The sequence below is a fragment of the Varroa jacobsoni genome, unplaced genomic scaffold (genome assembly GCF_002532875.2).
Source record: "Varroa jacobsoni isolate VJ856 unplaced genomic scaffold, vjacob_1.0 scaffold_1040, whole genome shotgun sequence".
NCBI lineage: Eukaryota > Metazoa > Arthropoda > Arachnida > Mesostigmata > Varroidae > Varroa > Varroa jacobsoni.
The window spans coordinates 111,805-126,474 of NW_019213942.1; the positions used below are offsets into that span (position 1 = coordinate 111,805).

The 14,670-nt window shown below is 41.0% G+C and overlaps 1 long non-coding RNA gene across 1 annotated transcript; it reads left to right on the plus strand.

The window, feature by feature from the left end:
* The first annotated feature begins 6,680 nt into the window (after positions 1-6,680).
* LOC147752736 (uncharacterized) lies at positions 6,681-9,168 on the plus strand. The gene is made up of 2 exons (XR_015313275.1): positions 6,681-7,623; positions 8,280-9,168. It is a non-coding gene; the product is annotated as an uncharacterized LOC147752736 (long non-coding RNA).
* The last annotated feature ends 5,502 nt before the right edge of the window (positions 9,169-14,670 follow it).

Genomic DNA, 14,670 nt, shown 5'->3' on the forward strand with positions numbered 1-14,670 from the left:
TGTACGTGTAAACGAGCATAAGGAACGGCTGCTAACTGTTTGCCAGCAAATTTACACAAGTCTGCTGGAAAACGTCGACGTTGCTTGTATTTTTCTCTACTGAATAGGTAACGCGCTAGGACAGCGATTGATAAGGAGCTGATGGAAATGCTGCGGGCATCGGTGCCATGCAGTCTCCGTTGACGCTTGGGCCATTTCGAAGTGTCTCATGGTAGTCGTCTTTTTTTGAGAGCTAGTGAAATGCGGATGGCCGCTAGTGCGGTTAATGGTAATGCGCTCGGGATAAATGAGCATCGACAAGTACACAGAACGACTTTGTCAAACGTTATGGTACCGAGTTCATCTAGAAGTTACTGTTTGATGTGTGCAGGGCGTTCAACTGACTTGCATGGTGGCCACTTGGAAAAAGAACATGATTTTTTTTAAACCTTGAGACTTGAAATAACTATCAGAAGCCTATTCTATCTGGTTGTAGTGCCTTCTCGGAATTTTGCAATGCCTTTTACGGGGTTAGGTTAGGGTTAAGTCAGCCGTTTGCGTGTGGAGGTCAATCTTTACTACGTCCAGTTTATGGAACTCAAATTTAAGATTAGAGTCAGTAAATAATAATACAGATATTACGTTCAAAGATGATGTCAGTTTAACGATCTACTTTAGATATCTAGTAATGACTTTTGGATAATAGCGGTTCGTCCGTGATAGCCCCCCTCTCCGAGTTACGCCTCTACGATACGAACTATTTCCGGAAAAGAGTCTGGGCGGTAAGAACAATCAGTGGAGTACGCGAACGATATTGCATAGCAAAGGCACATACCCGAATTTAATAGACCTTGAATTTAAGCCCGATATGTAAAGTCCATCAATTGTTTTCGTCATATTTAACGATAAGTTTCCTCATATTTAACGATAAGCGAGTTCTAAATCTGATAAAGGAGCGGCGTCTACAAGTATCTCGATGAAAAAAATATTCATTTTAAAGAAGAGGTGTCGCTTTTTCTATGAACTATCCTCAGTAACCTTGTGAGTGATTTCTCCTTTGGTAGATATTAAGACAAACAATCGTAATTAAGCAAAGCTTTGCTTTCGTAACCTTTCCATATACTATAAAAAAAAAATTCCACAGAGATTAATGTCTCACGGCCCCAAACCTGATATGATGCATAATGGCAGTTCTAGATGGCAAACTTGAAACAAACCAATACATCTTTGTTCTGAGCTTTGCTTTGTTGTTTAAATGTAAATGAAAAGAAAAGAAGGGAATTTCATTCAAACAATAGAATTTCAGTTTATTACCCACCAAATTGACTTTAAGAGATTCCCATAAATGTGTGTTTAATTTATAGCTTTATGAATTTTGTAGTTACGCACTTATAAACTCTTTATTTGTACACTTAACCGGCACTGTATATGTATATATATATATATATACATATGCTGTCACATGTAGATGCTCCGCTGCTTAAAAAAATAATAAATTGCTTAAACAGAGATTGTTCTCGAGGTTTTGTTTAAGCAGCTTTCTTTCAAGCATTTAGCTAAACCCTAGAAATTTCTGTCCAGATCTTTTGCGGACCTTTCAAATGACAGCCGGTATCTGTAGTGCTAATTTGAAAAAGATTATCTATGTTCTTTATTGATTCTATTCCTCTATGTGCATATCTAGGAAATGGAAGGGAGTCGTCGAGAATTGAGTGGCTCCCGATGTATGAGGATATGTATGCGATTAATACTGATGATTTTGGTACATGGGGTACGCCAACAATCGACCGCCATTGTAATCAGCCGTGTCAAATCGACGGTGCTATTCTCATCAGCAAAAGCCATCAACCGTAGATGGAATCCACTTCTCATCACGGACCATTTGGCTCTAAATACAATAGCTGTATCGTCTGCTGCTATAGCAATGTGTTAAAAAGTTACCACTATTGCACCTCCAGTACCTCCCGGAAGCATATGATCTCCGATAGCAAAGAATTGTCTTTCAGCATGAGAGCATTGACAGGATAAATTATATATCACGGGCAATTGGTCTATATTTCCCAATATCGTTCACGTGAACAATTTTCTGAAGATACCTGAACGAGATCATTCATTTCGTCATTTGAGAATTACAAAAAAAAAATGCCTTTCACACCTGTGCTAACAACCAGAAGCAAATATTATGCTATAAGTATCGACGAACCAATGAGAAAGCCAATAAACAAACCGATTGTAGTCAGTGCGTACAAAAGGAAACACTACTGCCCTCTAGCGAAAAATGTGAACTATCTTCGCGGTACTTTTCGGTTCTGCGTAGTAAAATACGTATATGTACTTAACGTGAAGTGACGAAGTGAGATGTTTGTGGCACTCACTTCGACCCACAATGAAAAGGGCATTTTTTTCTCCTAGTACGATTGCTGCTTCGTCTTCGTCTACGTCAAGTCGCAAATCTTCAGTCCATCAGTTTTTCGTATGCGCATGCGCGCCTGGAGCAACATAAGGTCATTTCAAAGTGAATCAAAGATGTGCTGTTAGAGAATGTATACCGATACAGGTCTACCTATACGATAGTAAGAAACATCTATATTTGTTTTAGGTGTTTCTTCCGTTGGTCAGCGCCGGCGATGTTAGAGTCAATACTTGCTATGCATCACGCAAAAAAGTGAGAAGTTTAGAGACAAATGAGGAGCGAGATGGCACGAAGCAAACCGAAACGAGCAGCACGCATCGGTCATGCAGATGCGACGTTAAGATTTCCATTTGCGCGCAAAGCGTCGACGGCGACGACAACGGCGTAAGATCAAAAGAACAAAAAAAAAAAAAAAAAAAATAGGTACATCCTCTAACTTTCCACAACTCAGCGATCCGTGATCATCTCGAAATGATAACAATCGGTGATTACACACATGTACGTAAGCCTTTGTTCGGGCGCGTGAGTCTGTGTGAGGAGGTGTTGTGTCGTGTTGAGGGGAGTCTAATAAGCGGTAGACAACTTCTCTCCGTCTCCCTTACGGGACACGACACAACTACTACAAGCACAAACCGTGCCGCCAAGCTGTCACCAATCAAGCGGCTATTCCTCTAGGATCTTGAGGAATCTCTCCTCTTTTTGTAGCTGACATCGACGAACCAACCGATGGACGGTCACGTTGGAGGATCTTGCAACGTCGCCCCAATCCTGTATCGTTGTATTGTAAGCCGAGCGGAGAGCGCCGTTTTAACGGAGTTATTACTGGGATGTAAAATTGTCGCGCGCTATTCGTCACTACCATTATACCGTATTGCCTAAATGAACACTTGGACGAATAAAAACCCACGCATGAATGTGCTACTGAGTGAGCTAGTAAATGGTAGGTTTGCAGTCAGTTTTGCAGTTTGTTAAAAACAGCGCAACAAGTAATACATAGCAATCTGGTCATTATTTAGAGCGGGGAAGCGATAAGGCGACATTTTTACTGGACGCACTAATCTCAGCCGTTGTGGTGTGGCAGTGCTCGAGAAGCTTGTTGGGATAGACCCGATTACGGTTAGTTACATTTCATTCCTGCCCAATTATGATCATACACACATACATGCATGGAGGCCATCGCAAAGCAGTAACATCCCTATATCGTTCTCGCCTATTCTACACGACACTAAAGAAGCTCGAGCGGCGTTTTTTCTTAGCGTTTGATTTCATTGCCGCACCGTTCTTTCGTTTTGTCGGTATAGGGTATCAGATAGTAAAAGCGCGAAGCATTAGCGTGCAGATACGCGATATGCCTTAAATTGACTAAGGACGCAAGCAGATTGCCGGGGAATAGAGAACAGATGACAACTAGGTCGTCGAACATTTGCGTCACAAGATCTATCATATGCAATAGCACAGCCATTCGGCTGTTTGTGTCTGTATTGTAATTAAATTGTTGTACTGTAGCACGCTATACGATGGATGTCTTGATCAGGTCTATTTCAAGCTGTTACGTGCAAGAAGATCTTCAGCAAGTTAAACAGGGCACATGCAAATGCGAAGATGATGTAATGATTTGTCGAATGACAATAACCGACAAACGGACGGGTATTTGTTTGTGAACTCTCATTGTTAAGAAGAATAAATTATCTTCTTCATAAGTCAGGTATAGGTTTGTAGGGTAACACGTCTGCGAAGCTTTTGGGCTGATTACACGAGGTGCGATGTGATCCTTAATGATACAATTTCCTGCTGAATCATTCTGTTCGAATTTGAATGCAGGTTTACATTCTAGAAAAACTATAATTACGGTTGTGCTGAATGAGTATGTTTGCACTTACAGAGGATTTCAAACTAGGCGTGGCGTTGATAATAAACGTTCTTATTAGCAATAACGGCGTTACTACTCAGTTATACAGATATTAAAAATAGCAACCATCCTGGCTATTAACACTGTTACTCATAACACTCAGGCTTATATATACTGCAGCAAAGCGTTAGTTGTTATCGATCGCTTTATATGCATCCACACTGTACGCATCATCTCCTTGGTGGAACTCGACTTCGGTGCAAATGCTCTGTCTTTCACAACATACAAAAGAGGACTTCATAAGAGTCAGATCTGGCAGTCATAGGCCTATTCATCTATGGGCATACTGACCGTTAGGAAACGAATCGACAGTCACGGCATGATACGCACGCTCTGTTGAAGCAAAAACACACCATGGCAGTGTACAATCAGTCATTTCGATAAAAAAGAACGTCACTTAACGTTGTAGAACGCGTTTCGTGACTAACAACTGTGCCGAAAAAAAGGTAGGACTAACTACCTACCCCTAGTTACATGACCGAGTTCACCAGGTAATAATTCCGGGCTATATAAATCAATCAGTTATCAAATAGGCGGTTCTGCTGGGCAGTAAACAATTAGTAGCGTAGATTGTGCTCCGGAAAGCTTATGATTGGCTTTATCGGGCTACAAAATTGTCTTAAGCATCTCATTACTAGGAATTTTTTTTTCTTTACAAAATTAGTTCGTCATATTGCACACAATATCCGGGTCATCTCTTAGGAGATCATGAAAAAATATTCATTAATAGGTTTGCAAGTCTTAAGGCACGGTGGGAGGACCTACAAGGGATATCTAACCCAAGAACAGCTTTGCACTTTAAGAGAGGTTCTCGAACGTTGGCGATACAAACATAGAGTTTTTGATACCGATGCCAGTTACGGGATAACCGCCCATAAACACATTACAGGTGCATTTCGCGATTCAACATTGTCTTGAATTTTGTGAATCACTTGTTTCGATGGTAAAGGCAAACGCAATTCTGCTCACGCTTCGTTATCCGCCCTAAGCGACAACTTCATCATCCACTTACGCTGAAGTCATCATGGAGCAAACAACACCTATAAAAGCTGTACTGACAAATAAACTGTTTCAACAAATAGGCCAACTGAAGCATGTGACTTCAAATCGTTCCCGATTGTTTAAAAACGTTTATACAACGATGAAAAGACGCAATTAATATATATGTATGGATGCAGTAAAAAAAAGTTTGTGGCACATAGTGTGCTCCGTGACGTGACGTATGATTAGTAAAGTACCATTCGGTAAAAAAAGCCCCCGTTAATCTTCGAAAATAGAATTATTTATATATATGGAATAATAGCGCTCATCAGTTTTCAACATCGGATAGATTCGAACTGTACTTTCGCTTGGCCAAGTATGACCAATATGGGCATTGTGGGTTCTGCTACAGCGGACCGCAGTTAGGTGACCCTAAGCCTGTTTTCACCGAAAATCTACAACCACATAGATCTATCAATATTACTTTACGTATAAAAGTAACATTACATTATGTCGGCGTAAATTATCGTGATACACTTTCTTATCCCTTGACATTTTGTATGTGCAAGTTGAATATGGTTCTATCCACTTGAACAGCTTTGCTTAATCTGTAATTTAACCTAATAGGTAAGACATAGACATTATCTAGAGGCTTCCTCAAAAGGATATGCCGCTAGTTGCCTAGAACCAAGCAATAATACCAACTATAAAAGTTGTTAGTAAATGATAACTTCATAACATATTGAGACATTAGAAAGTCCATGCAGTAGAGTATGACATGAAATTTTAAATGCACCCTTGAGAAATGCAAAGGGTTTGATACAGAATTGAACTAATTACCTCACGCCTCCGTTGTACCTGCAGATGTGAGACGTTTTTCGAAGCGAAAGCATCACGCAGTTGATCAAATAATATTGCATAAATAGTAAGTTATACAACTTAAGTTGAATACTGACTATGTATGCCTGACACGTCAATAACCTACGAAACTTTGCACGGCAGCAAATTAGGAAGAGAATACGGTGAATTTCTTGTATACTTGGAATTCGGTCAAATTTATCTAGATAAAGTAAATTTCATAATCTTTACGTAACATTTCCGTTTGCTTCGGTAGGGCTATGGTTATAAGGTGTCCTACACTAGTGACGTCTCCACCCGCCTAACTCAGTATTCTATATCAAAGTCCGTTTCGAAAAAAATATTAAAAAAAAGCAATACAAAAATACATGATAATTTTGCAAGAGAACTGCGCTATCACACACATTAGAGCATTGAACGAAATAAATCGAGACATTTGCTCGACGGATTTCAGCATAAACTGCGTGAACACTAAACTACTAATTAAATTAGCAATGATAGCAACATAAACACAATTAAAGTTTTTTTAAAATACTCAGAAAAATGAAGCTTCTTATAATCGTTGTTTCTCTGACAAAGCTTTTTGTATTGCCAGACTACTGCTTTTCTCATCGGTGTTTATCCCCTTGACCTTGTGTCCCCAAGAACCCCCACACTTCTCTCCGTTGTGCAGTTGCTTCGTTTTGCTTTTCAGTCTGCTAACAGTTGATGGTCTTTGCGTGCGTCATCATCTGCCTTTCTGCTAGCAACGTCCGATACTACGCTTACGAAGCGAGCCGTGCATTCGCCCTTGTTTCTGAGTTGCTTTTCTTATCAAGGTTTGCATGCACGGCATTTCCTGCGGCTGCCGTGGGCTTCGCTAGATTTTCACTCCTCTTTGTCGTCTTCAAGGTTGTTGTCGTCGGCCTTATTTCTTTCCTATCTGTTTGGCTCAATGGCAGCCGCCCCGAATTCGGTGACGGTAACGAAAGTGAGCTTTGTATTGTCGGTCGGTTAGTTCGTTTGCGAAGAGTATCGTCGTCGTGTTTTGCATCCAACGCATGTCACTAGCCCCGTCAAACGGCATTCCTACCGTCACCCTAGCGGACAGACAGGCTTCAGGCGTGGGCGTTGTCGTTTATGATCTTATTTCATTTGAAAAATTGATTGTGGTCACTTTCCTCTTGAAACCCGAGAGTCCGCTCCGTTTGCTTGCCTGACTGACAAAGAAAGTTTAAGTTTTGTCATAGCTCAGTGCACGTCCAAGTTGGAGAGCCAGCTAGCAAAACACGGCTATAAATCTCATACGTTCCACAAGAAGGTAGTTACGGGGCTGGCTTTCGTTACCGCTCAACTTTCTTCTACTGTCGTAAGTACATTCGGCACCGAGGAAGCAATGTTTTGTGCGTAGTTCCGCTGCAGATAGAAGCCGTCCCTGAGTCGAATGAGGATCGAACTAGAGGCCAAAGTTTGCAATCTTTGTCTTGCTTCGCCTAACTTGAAGGTATAGCAGGTGTGATGGAAACTATAGCACTGTACGAAAGCACATATTACTGTTGCATTTTCCCTTATATGTTTTTCTTTTCTTCACGAAAGCTGTTTCTAGTGTCGCTGTTTCGTCTTCCTGAAATAAAAATATAATGATGACTGCCTAAACCAAAGCTCTGGGTTGCTGAACATTTCTTTCATTTTTCTACGACCAAAAAAGTAATGATAATTCCTTGTTGAACGAACCTGTTAGAATCGTTATCGATTTCTTTGCAAACTAAACCATTTAGACGAGAGATGCAGCCCATCTACCTTCAACAAAGCTCTGCGAATATAACATTACAATTTTGACCTAAGGTTCAAGATACCACAGTCTCACGATAAGTAGTGAAATAGTCAGAATGGAAGAAACCAGGTGCTTACGAGAAGTGCGTAGCATCGTTAGCAGCGAGCGTAAACCGTGAAGAAAGGTCGAGTAAATTTCAGCAGTAAAAGCAAAGAGGTCGTTAGTGAGTATTAGAGTGCATCAAGACCTTATATATATATATATATATATATATATATATATATATATATACCAGTTGAATTTACACCACAAAAATAAGTGCAGAAAGAAAATCATTCCTTAGCCTCCAACGTCAGCGTTCAGCGGCCAAGTTTTTATCTTTCAAGGGACACAGCGTTGCAGAAATTAATTAAGGATGAGTGAAGACAATAGGCAAGAAGCCCTTGAGCGAAAGCATAATACCTGAATAGTACAAACGTTTCAAGAACGAAGGTGGGAGTGTTGCAGATAAATGAGAAGATGTCGGAACACGAAATACAAGACCTCATCGCCGCAATCGATGAAACCTTCGCGAAGGCAGAGTTTCAAGTCTATCGGCAAAAAACATGTATTTCGCATGCAACGTGCGGCAGAATCATAACCCAAATACTGAAAATGCGGAAAAAAGTCTCCTGTGAATTGGCTGTCAGTCAGTTGGAAACGCGTGGGATGCATCCGATGTGTGACGTTAATCAAGGAAAAAACTCACCGTCGCCATATATGAGGTACGGTTCAGTTTCTATCGCGGCGGGAGAAGAGCTTCGCTCTGAAAAGAAATCAAGTTAGATGGCAGTGTCGAATAAGTTCGGATGTAAGGTAATGGTAGTACGTGCAATGGATATTGGAAGCATCTGCGACGATGACGTACTCTTCGAAAATGAAACACTAGATGCAGCCTGTTACCTCAAATTTCTCATGGACCGTGGCATGGCAATCGAAGGCATGCACTCTTGTTACTTGATGATAATGCTAGTCCTTATCGTCATATTTCAATTACCTTCTGAATTGAGAAAGTGGATACTCAGCGTTGGCTTCAACCTGCTTATTGCCCCAATGTAAGACCGTTTGATTGAAGGGCTTTTTATGTTCTTAAAAGAGTAACTGGTTGCAAATCATATCTCACTATGAATTTATTTTGAGAAGCTATAGGAGAGAAATTACTTATGTTATATGACCGTTTAACAGCTGCCGGGGTTTTGGAATAAATGCATAACAATGTAGACTATTTTGATCAGATATTGAAAAATCTTTATTTTAGCTCATATATATATATAGAAGTTCTTCTACACGGAAGCCCATTATATGCATATAAAGACTAGCGTATGGTTGCATCTTTCTAATTATAATAACGGAACTTATGGACTTGAATCATTGAACCATAATGTAATAAGAAATGTTAGTTTTTACGTTCGTGCGAAGAATAGAAATCAATGCACCCTAGCAGAACTGTCTCTGTCAACACGCAGATTGCAATTGCTTCTCTCCATGTGAATAGATCGACTAAATTAGCAAGCGATTAAATAACGGACAGTCTTTCTTATCTATTACTATTCTCGGCCACTTTTTTTAAATTCATAGGCCGGAAAACTCATTTTATGTCCGTCTATGCTCGTTTCGACAATAAACATCACTGCATACACTGTTTTTTAAGACTTCCCCCTAATAACTATCGTGGAGTCGACCGCGCTTCTTGGGAGACTCTTTCACGGAAAGGAGCAATAGCACGTTACATTGTCTTGAATTTGAATTGAAATGAGAAGATTGTGTTGACGGCCGCGCTCGGATACTTTTAGGCTATAATAGAGACTTGCGTTATTTCAACCCGTCGCCATGAACGAGACGGCGTCATAACGTCGAAGCACCTCTCGTAAAAAAAAAACCGTACGGAAAATAGTCGCACATAGCTGTGGTACCATTTTTGCTCACAGGTAAATCTGTTTCCAGAATAAAACGTTTCCGAGTAACCTCAACAGCGTGCTTGCTCAACGGCAGCCACTGTGGAAATTTAACCCTGATTTTTAGAACTAATGAAGACCAGATGTTCAGTAAACGTCTGACAATGCAAGATCGTATCTTTACTGCAATGAAGTAGACAAACGAAGCTCGGACACCGATATGCATGGGTTTACTGGCAGTTATAAATATTTTGCTAGTACACGCAAAAAAAATGTATTCTTTGTTTAAAAAAAAATGTGTAGTTTTCATATGTCATGGGCGGGACTCGAGCCCCTCCGGTCTATTTTACCCAAAGGCTCGGCCGTCTGCTTCACTGTGCGAAAATAAGTGAAACTGAAATTTCGTATTCCGAAGAAAGCTGCTACTGAGGTGGATTTGATGTTATATTCGTTCCGGGTATTTATACAAGGTCTTTTGTAATATGAAGCTAGTTAATGTAGCAAATCACGAAAAGACTCGTTTTAATAATGGGTGGTTTTAATAATGAGCGCCACAGTCGAGATGCAACTAGGATCAGAGTCTTATGGTATCTTTATCGATAGAAAGTTTTTTTCGTACAAATTGAATTGTGCTTCAGATGTAAGCTTCTCCCTATTGACTAGATAGTTGGTTTCGTGTATGTCCCTTTCTTTAAAGCCGATTATTAGCTACGTTTTAAAGAACTTCAATATACCTGTGGCGCTTAAAAAGTTCATATTAGGATACTAGGTCAACCGTATATAAAAGGACCGTGAACTCTTAAAAAAAAAACGCCGGTTACCGATAACCATCGATTACCAGCGTATTGTATTTACTTTCTGTCTTGTTGGGTATCCCTTTGCCAGCAACTACTGCGTGGGAAGATCAAGAGTACCGAAATGGACCTAGCTCTTTCGGCCGACGCTTTTAACAACCAGTGCCATAGGTGCAGTGGATGTTAGCTGGTATTCTTCTCTGCAACCTCTAACAGCTATGTGAAAAGTACTGGGTTTGTATGAGCTTATGCACCAGGATCGCACTGGTTAGTGTAAACAATGTTCTCGCATGTCCTAATGAAGAGAGCATGCTCTTGAAAGAAACCTAGAGCTCGCCCTGACTGTTCACTTCCTCTGCATGTGTGTCGTCCGGTAGTACCTTGACGCGGCCATTCTCGGAACTACACAGGTGCGCACGTCTCCATCTGAAAAGAAAAGTAGCCATTTAGAAACTTAGCGTGTTGTGGCCACTGGAGAGATGCGTGTACGGGAGTGCTAGAAAGATGGATAGAGAGAAAGTGAAGTCCCACCTCAGTTTTTACTTACGCCCTATGCCTGCGTGTCAGTATTCGTGTTAACGCTGTGAAGTTGTATGTTTCTAGGCATTTTTTTATTCCCCTCGACGACGAGAACGAGAAGACGAACAACTCAAATGACCCCGCAGGAATTCTGATGAATCCTGCGAGTTTCGACTTCCTGATTTCAACACTGTTACTTTTACTCTTCCTTTTTCCGCATTCTCCTCGCGACGCTTTTCTGCAGACTCCGAAAGTCCCATCGTTCTTTTACTTCATACTCGGCGCCGACATTAGCAGAGTTTAAGCCGCTCCCGTTCATGTCTGGAGCCGCTCCTGCAGAGTCACTGGAGCCTTCAGTCTATCTCCATGCCCCTTCAGTCCTTTTTTGCCACGTACCTTCTTAAACACATAAAAGAAGAAGGAAAGAAATTGTAAAGAGCGTGAGCAAGAATAGTAGGAGGGTGTGAGCAAACTGGAGAACGTGTGTGTAACGTGTATATAGGCGTGCCGGTGTAAGGAAAGGAAGGGATATTCAGCAGGCGGTGGCATTCGTGCCAAGGTACCCGCCGCTGTCTTAAGTCGTTTTCGTGTCTCTCGGCAGTCGTCGTCGTCGTCGACGATAAAGACGGCAGCACTCTTTTAGATTCGCAAAACACATCTTCCCTTATTCGTTTGTCCTTTCCTCCTCGTCGTCTTTCTGATCTCGTCTTTCTTCCCGTAGCGTCTTCTGTGTGTGTTTTTTGTACGCTGGAAATGCGAGAATGCGGCAGCCGGTAGGAAGTGGGAAAGGATGACTCGTTTGGTTGACACTAATGACGCCTCTTACTGACGACAAACGTCGATTCCGACCGATCACAAGTCGCCAATTCGGCGACGGAGCGTCAGACAACCACAAATGTCGAGGGAACAGGCGTAGCAGAAACGAGTTGCATTAGGCACAAAAAATTCATTCATTCTGCATTCTTGTAGATGTTTTTCGATCTGCAGGAACGCAACCCTGACGTGAGAGAACGAAAAAGATCCTCAGTAAACTTACTTCGTTTGGCTTTCTGCCAACACGAGCCGAAGGGTTTCTTATCAATAATCAGCCAGTAGCATTTACCCATTTTTACTAGCACAAGTATTGACTTCATTCTGTTTCCTTCAGTACGAGTACTACTCAGGTTTGCTTTGCCAAGAAACGCTTAGTAGTTTCGAGATTTGCTCTCTTTTTATCGATACCGGCCTTAAACCTAACGCACTCTAGAAGCGTGATTACTACTCGAAGAAGGGCATAAAAGTGTCATGATGAACTATTGACAAACCTTGGGATTCTAATAGCGCCATTATAGGAAATCTAAACGAATAAGAAATGTTTTCGTTGTCAGGAGCGCGAGCTAATATCTCTGTAATTTCGCTACGACCTTCTATGTGTTTCGCTTGACAGGCTAGCTTCCGAATGCGCTTGCCTGGTCAACTCATTTTCTGAAATTCTAGAAAACATTCCGTTCATCTTTAAACGAGGAATTCTAGATTAGCAATATAGGTTTGAGGTTCAATTCATATGGATTTTTTTGCGCAAAGGTCGGCCTTCATTACGCAATGCCCACCTTACAGATCTTCAGGAAACTATCGTGTTCGATTGGACCAGTAATACGACTAGAAGAACCGCTATAAAATGATGCATAATAATAGTAGAGCATCGTAGGAAGAGGTCGTGTTTAGTCTAGTCCGTAGATAAGCTAATTTCCAGGTGGCTTCCAATTCGTCGGAGTATCCAACGATCGCGTATAGGAGTTGTTGCGTATAGAATTCTGAAAGGCTGGATTACTCACAGGGCAGTCTACAACGACGCTGTTCAAGGCGCACAAACGCCACACTGAAAAACTTCTGCGGAAGGTTTCCAAAGGTAGAGAAGATTTTGTCGAAGATTTATGCACTGCATGAACACACATGCGGTCGCGGTCTTAACGATGAATAAGATCAACACGCAAACCTCCTACGATCACGAATTGTTTAGACAGCTAATGGACAGCGATAGTTCAAATCATCGTCAATAGAGAAAAACAAAAGTTGAAGACCTTGAGAAGTGTGTCAAGCAACAAAGACTGCAGACCCTAAACGTGCACCAGTTTCAAGCTTTCCTACTTTAAGCAGTTAGTAGTAGTAGTAGTAGGGTAGATCAAGAGATCGAGCTAGCCTTTTTCATTGAGCGACACCTGTGCCAAAACTGAGTCGAGTAGAGCTTTTAAGTATCAATGAACATTCTTTGATCTTGTCTGCTCAAAAAAGATATGCTTTTATCAGCGCCACTATCACATACGTTTTACGTTTCTACAGCAACACAAATACCGCCTTGAATACTTTGCCTAATCCAAAGGTCGAAAGGAAACTGCCTTAGAACAAAGAGTGCAATAGCCCGCGAAGTTGTGTGCAAGGTGCATTTTTTAAAAACTTCGATACACTCTGTAAGTATACGAAGAACCGCTAGTTTCTATTTGGAGAAGCAACTCATCTAAGATTGCTGAACGATCGATCGAGTGTTCTTCAGACACGAGCAAAAAGCATATTTAACCTAAACACGTATGTCACACTAAATAAGTAAGTAAGTGTGACAATTCGAGTTTACCACTATGTTCGTACGTGCCCATAATGCCTTAATAACTATCTTTTGTCAACGGTCATTGACAGGGTGCAGACAGACGCATTACACTGGCATTTTTAATACTATATTAGCAATAACAATACTAAAAGCAGTGATAGTAAATGAACCTTGTTATTATTTTGCTAAGAAATATAAATAGGCAAAAAAATCATTGCGTCATGATATGCTCATCTGTAATATAACGTAAAGCCGGGCAACATTGACGTAGACAAATACGCTTCTCAGACTCGCGCCATCTATTCTTGGCGGCACTCGTCGTTGAATGAAAAACCGGAAGTGCCCCTGCGGTCAGCCGCTACGTTCACCAGACCAGAAACTATGATATACTTATGCTAATAACGGCGTTAATCAGATCGTGGAAAGCGACCTTTTCTACTTTGCTATGGGTTGCTAGTATGTACGTGTACAATAGTCGACGGTGATATCTCAGTCGCGACCACTATGTCTAGATGACATTGTATGACTGATAAGGGCTTAATTTCAACAGTTGATCGTGTAAAAATCGTTTACTAAAAACCACAAACTGGTCATCATCTACATACCTACTGAGCGAATTAGTATGATATTATAGCTGAGCATGGCGCTTACCGAAAAAAGTAGTAGAACCGATTTAATATTGGTCGGCGATAATACAAGCCGTGACCAAACGCACTGAGATTACAACCCATGCTCTTTTTTTTTGGTGACTAATAAAAATCTATATATTTAATTGCTTTTTATGACTTCAAACGTAAATGTTTCAGTTTTAATGCCTGCAATCTACTTCGATTAAACAATGCCTCAACCTTCAGCACAAAACGCTCTTGGCTACCAGGAGCCTAAAGACACAACAAGCTCTGCCCTGGGCAGAATTATCATCGCTGAATCATCATTAAACTCATAATGT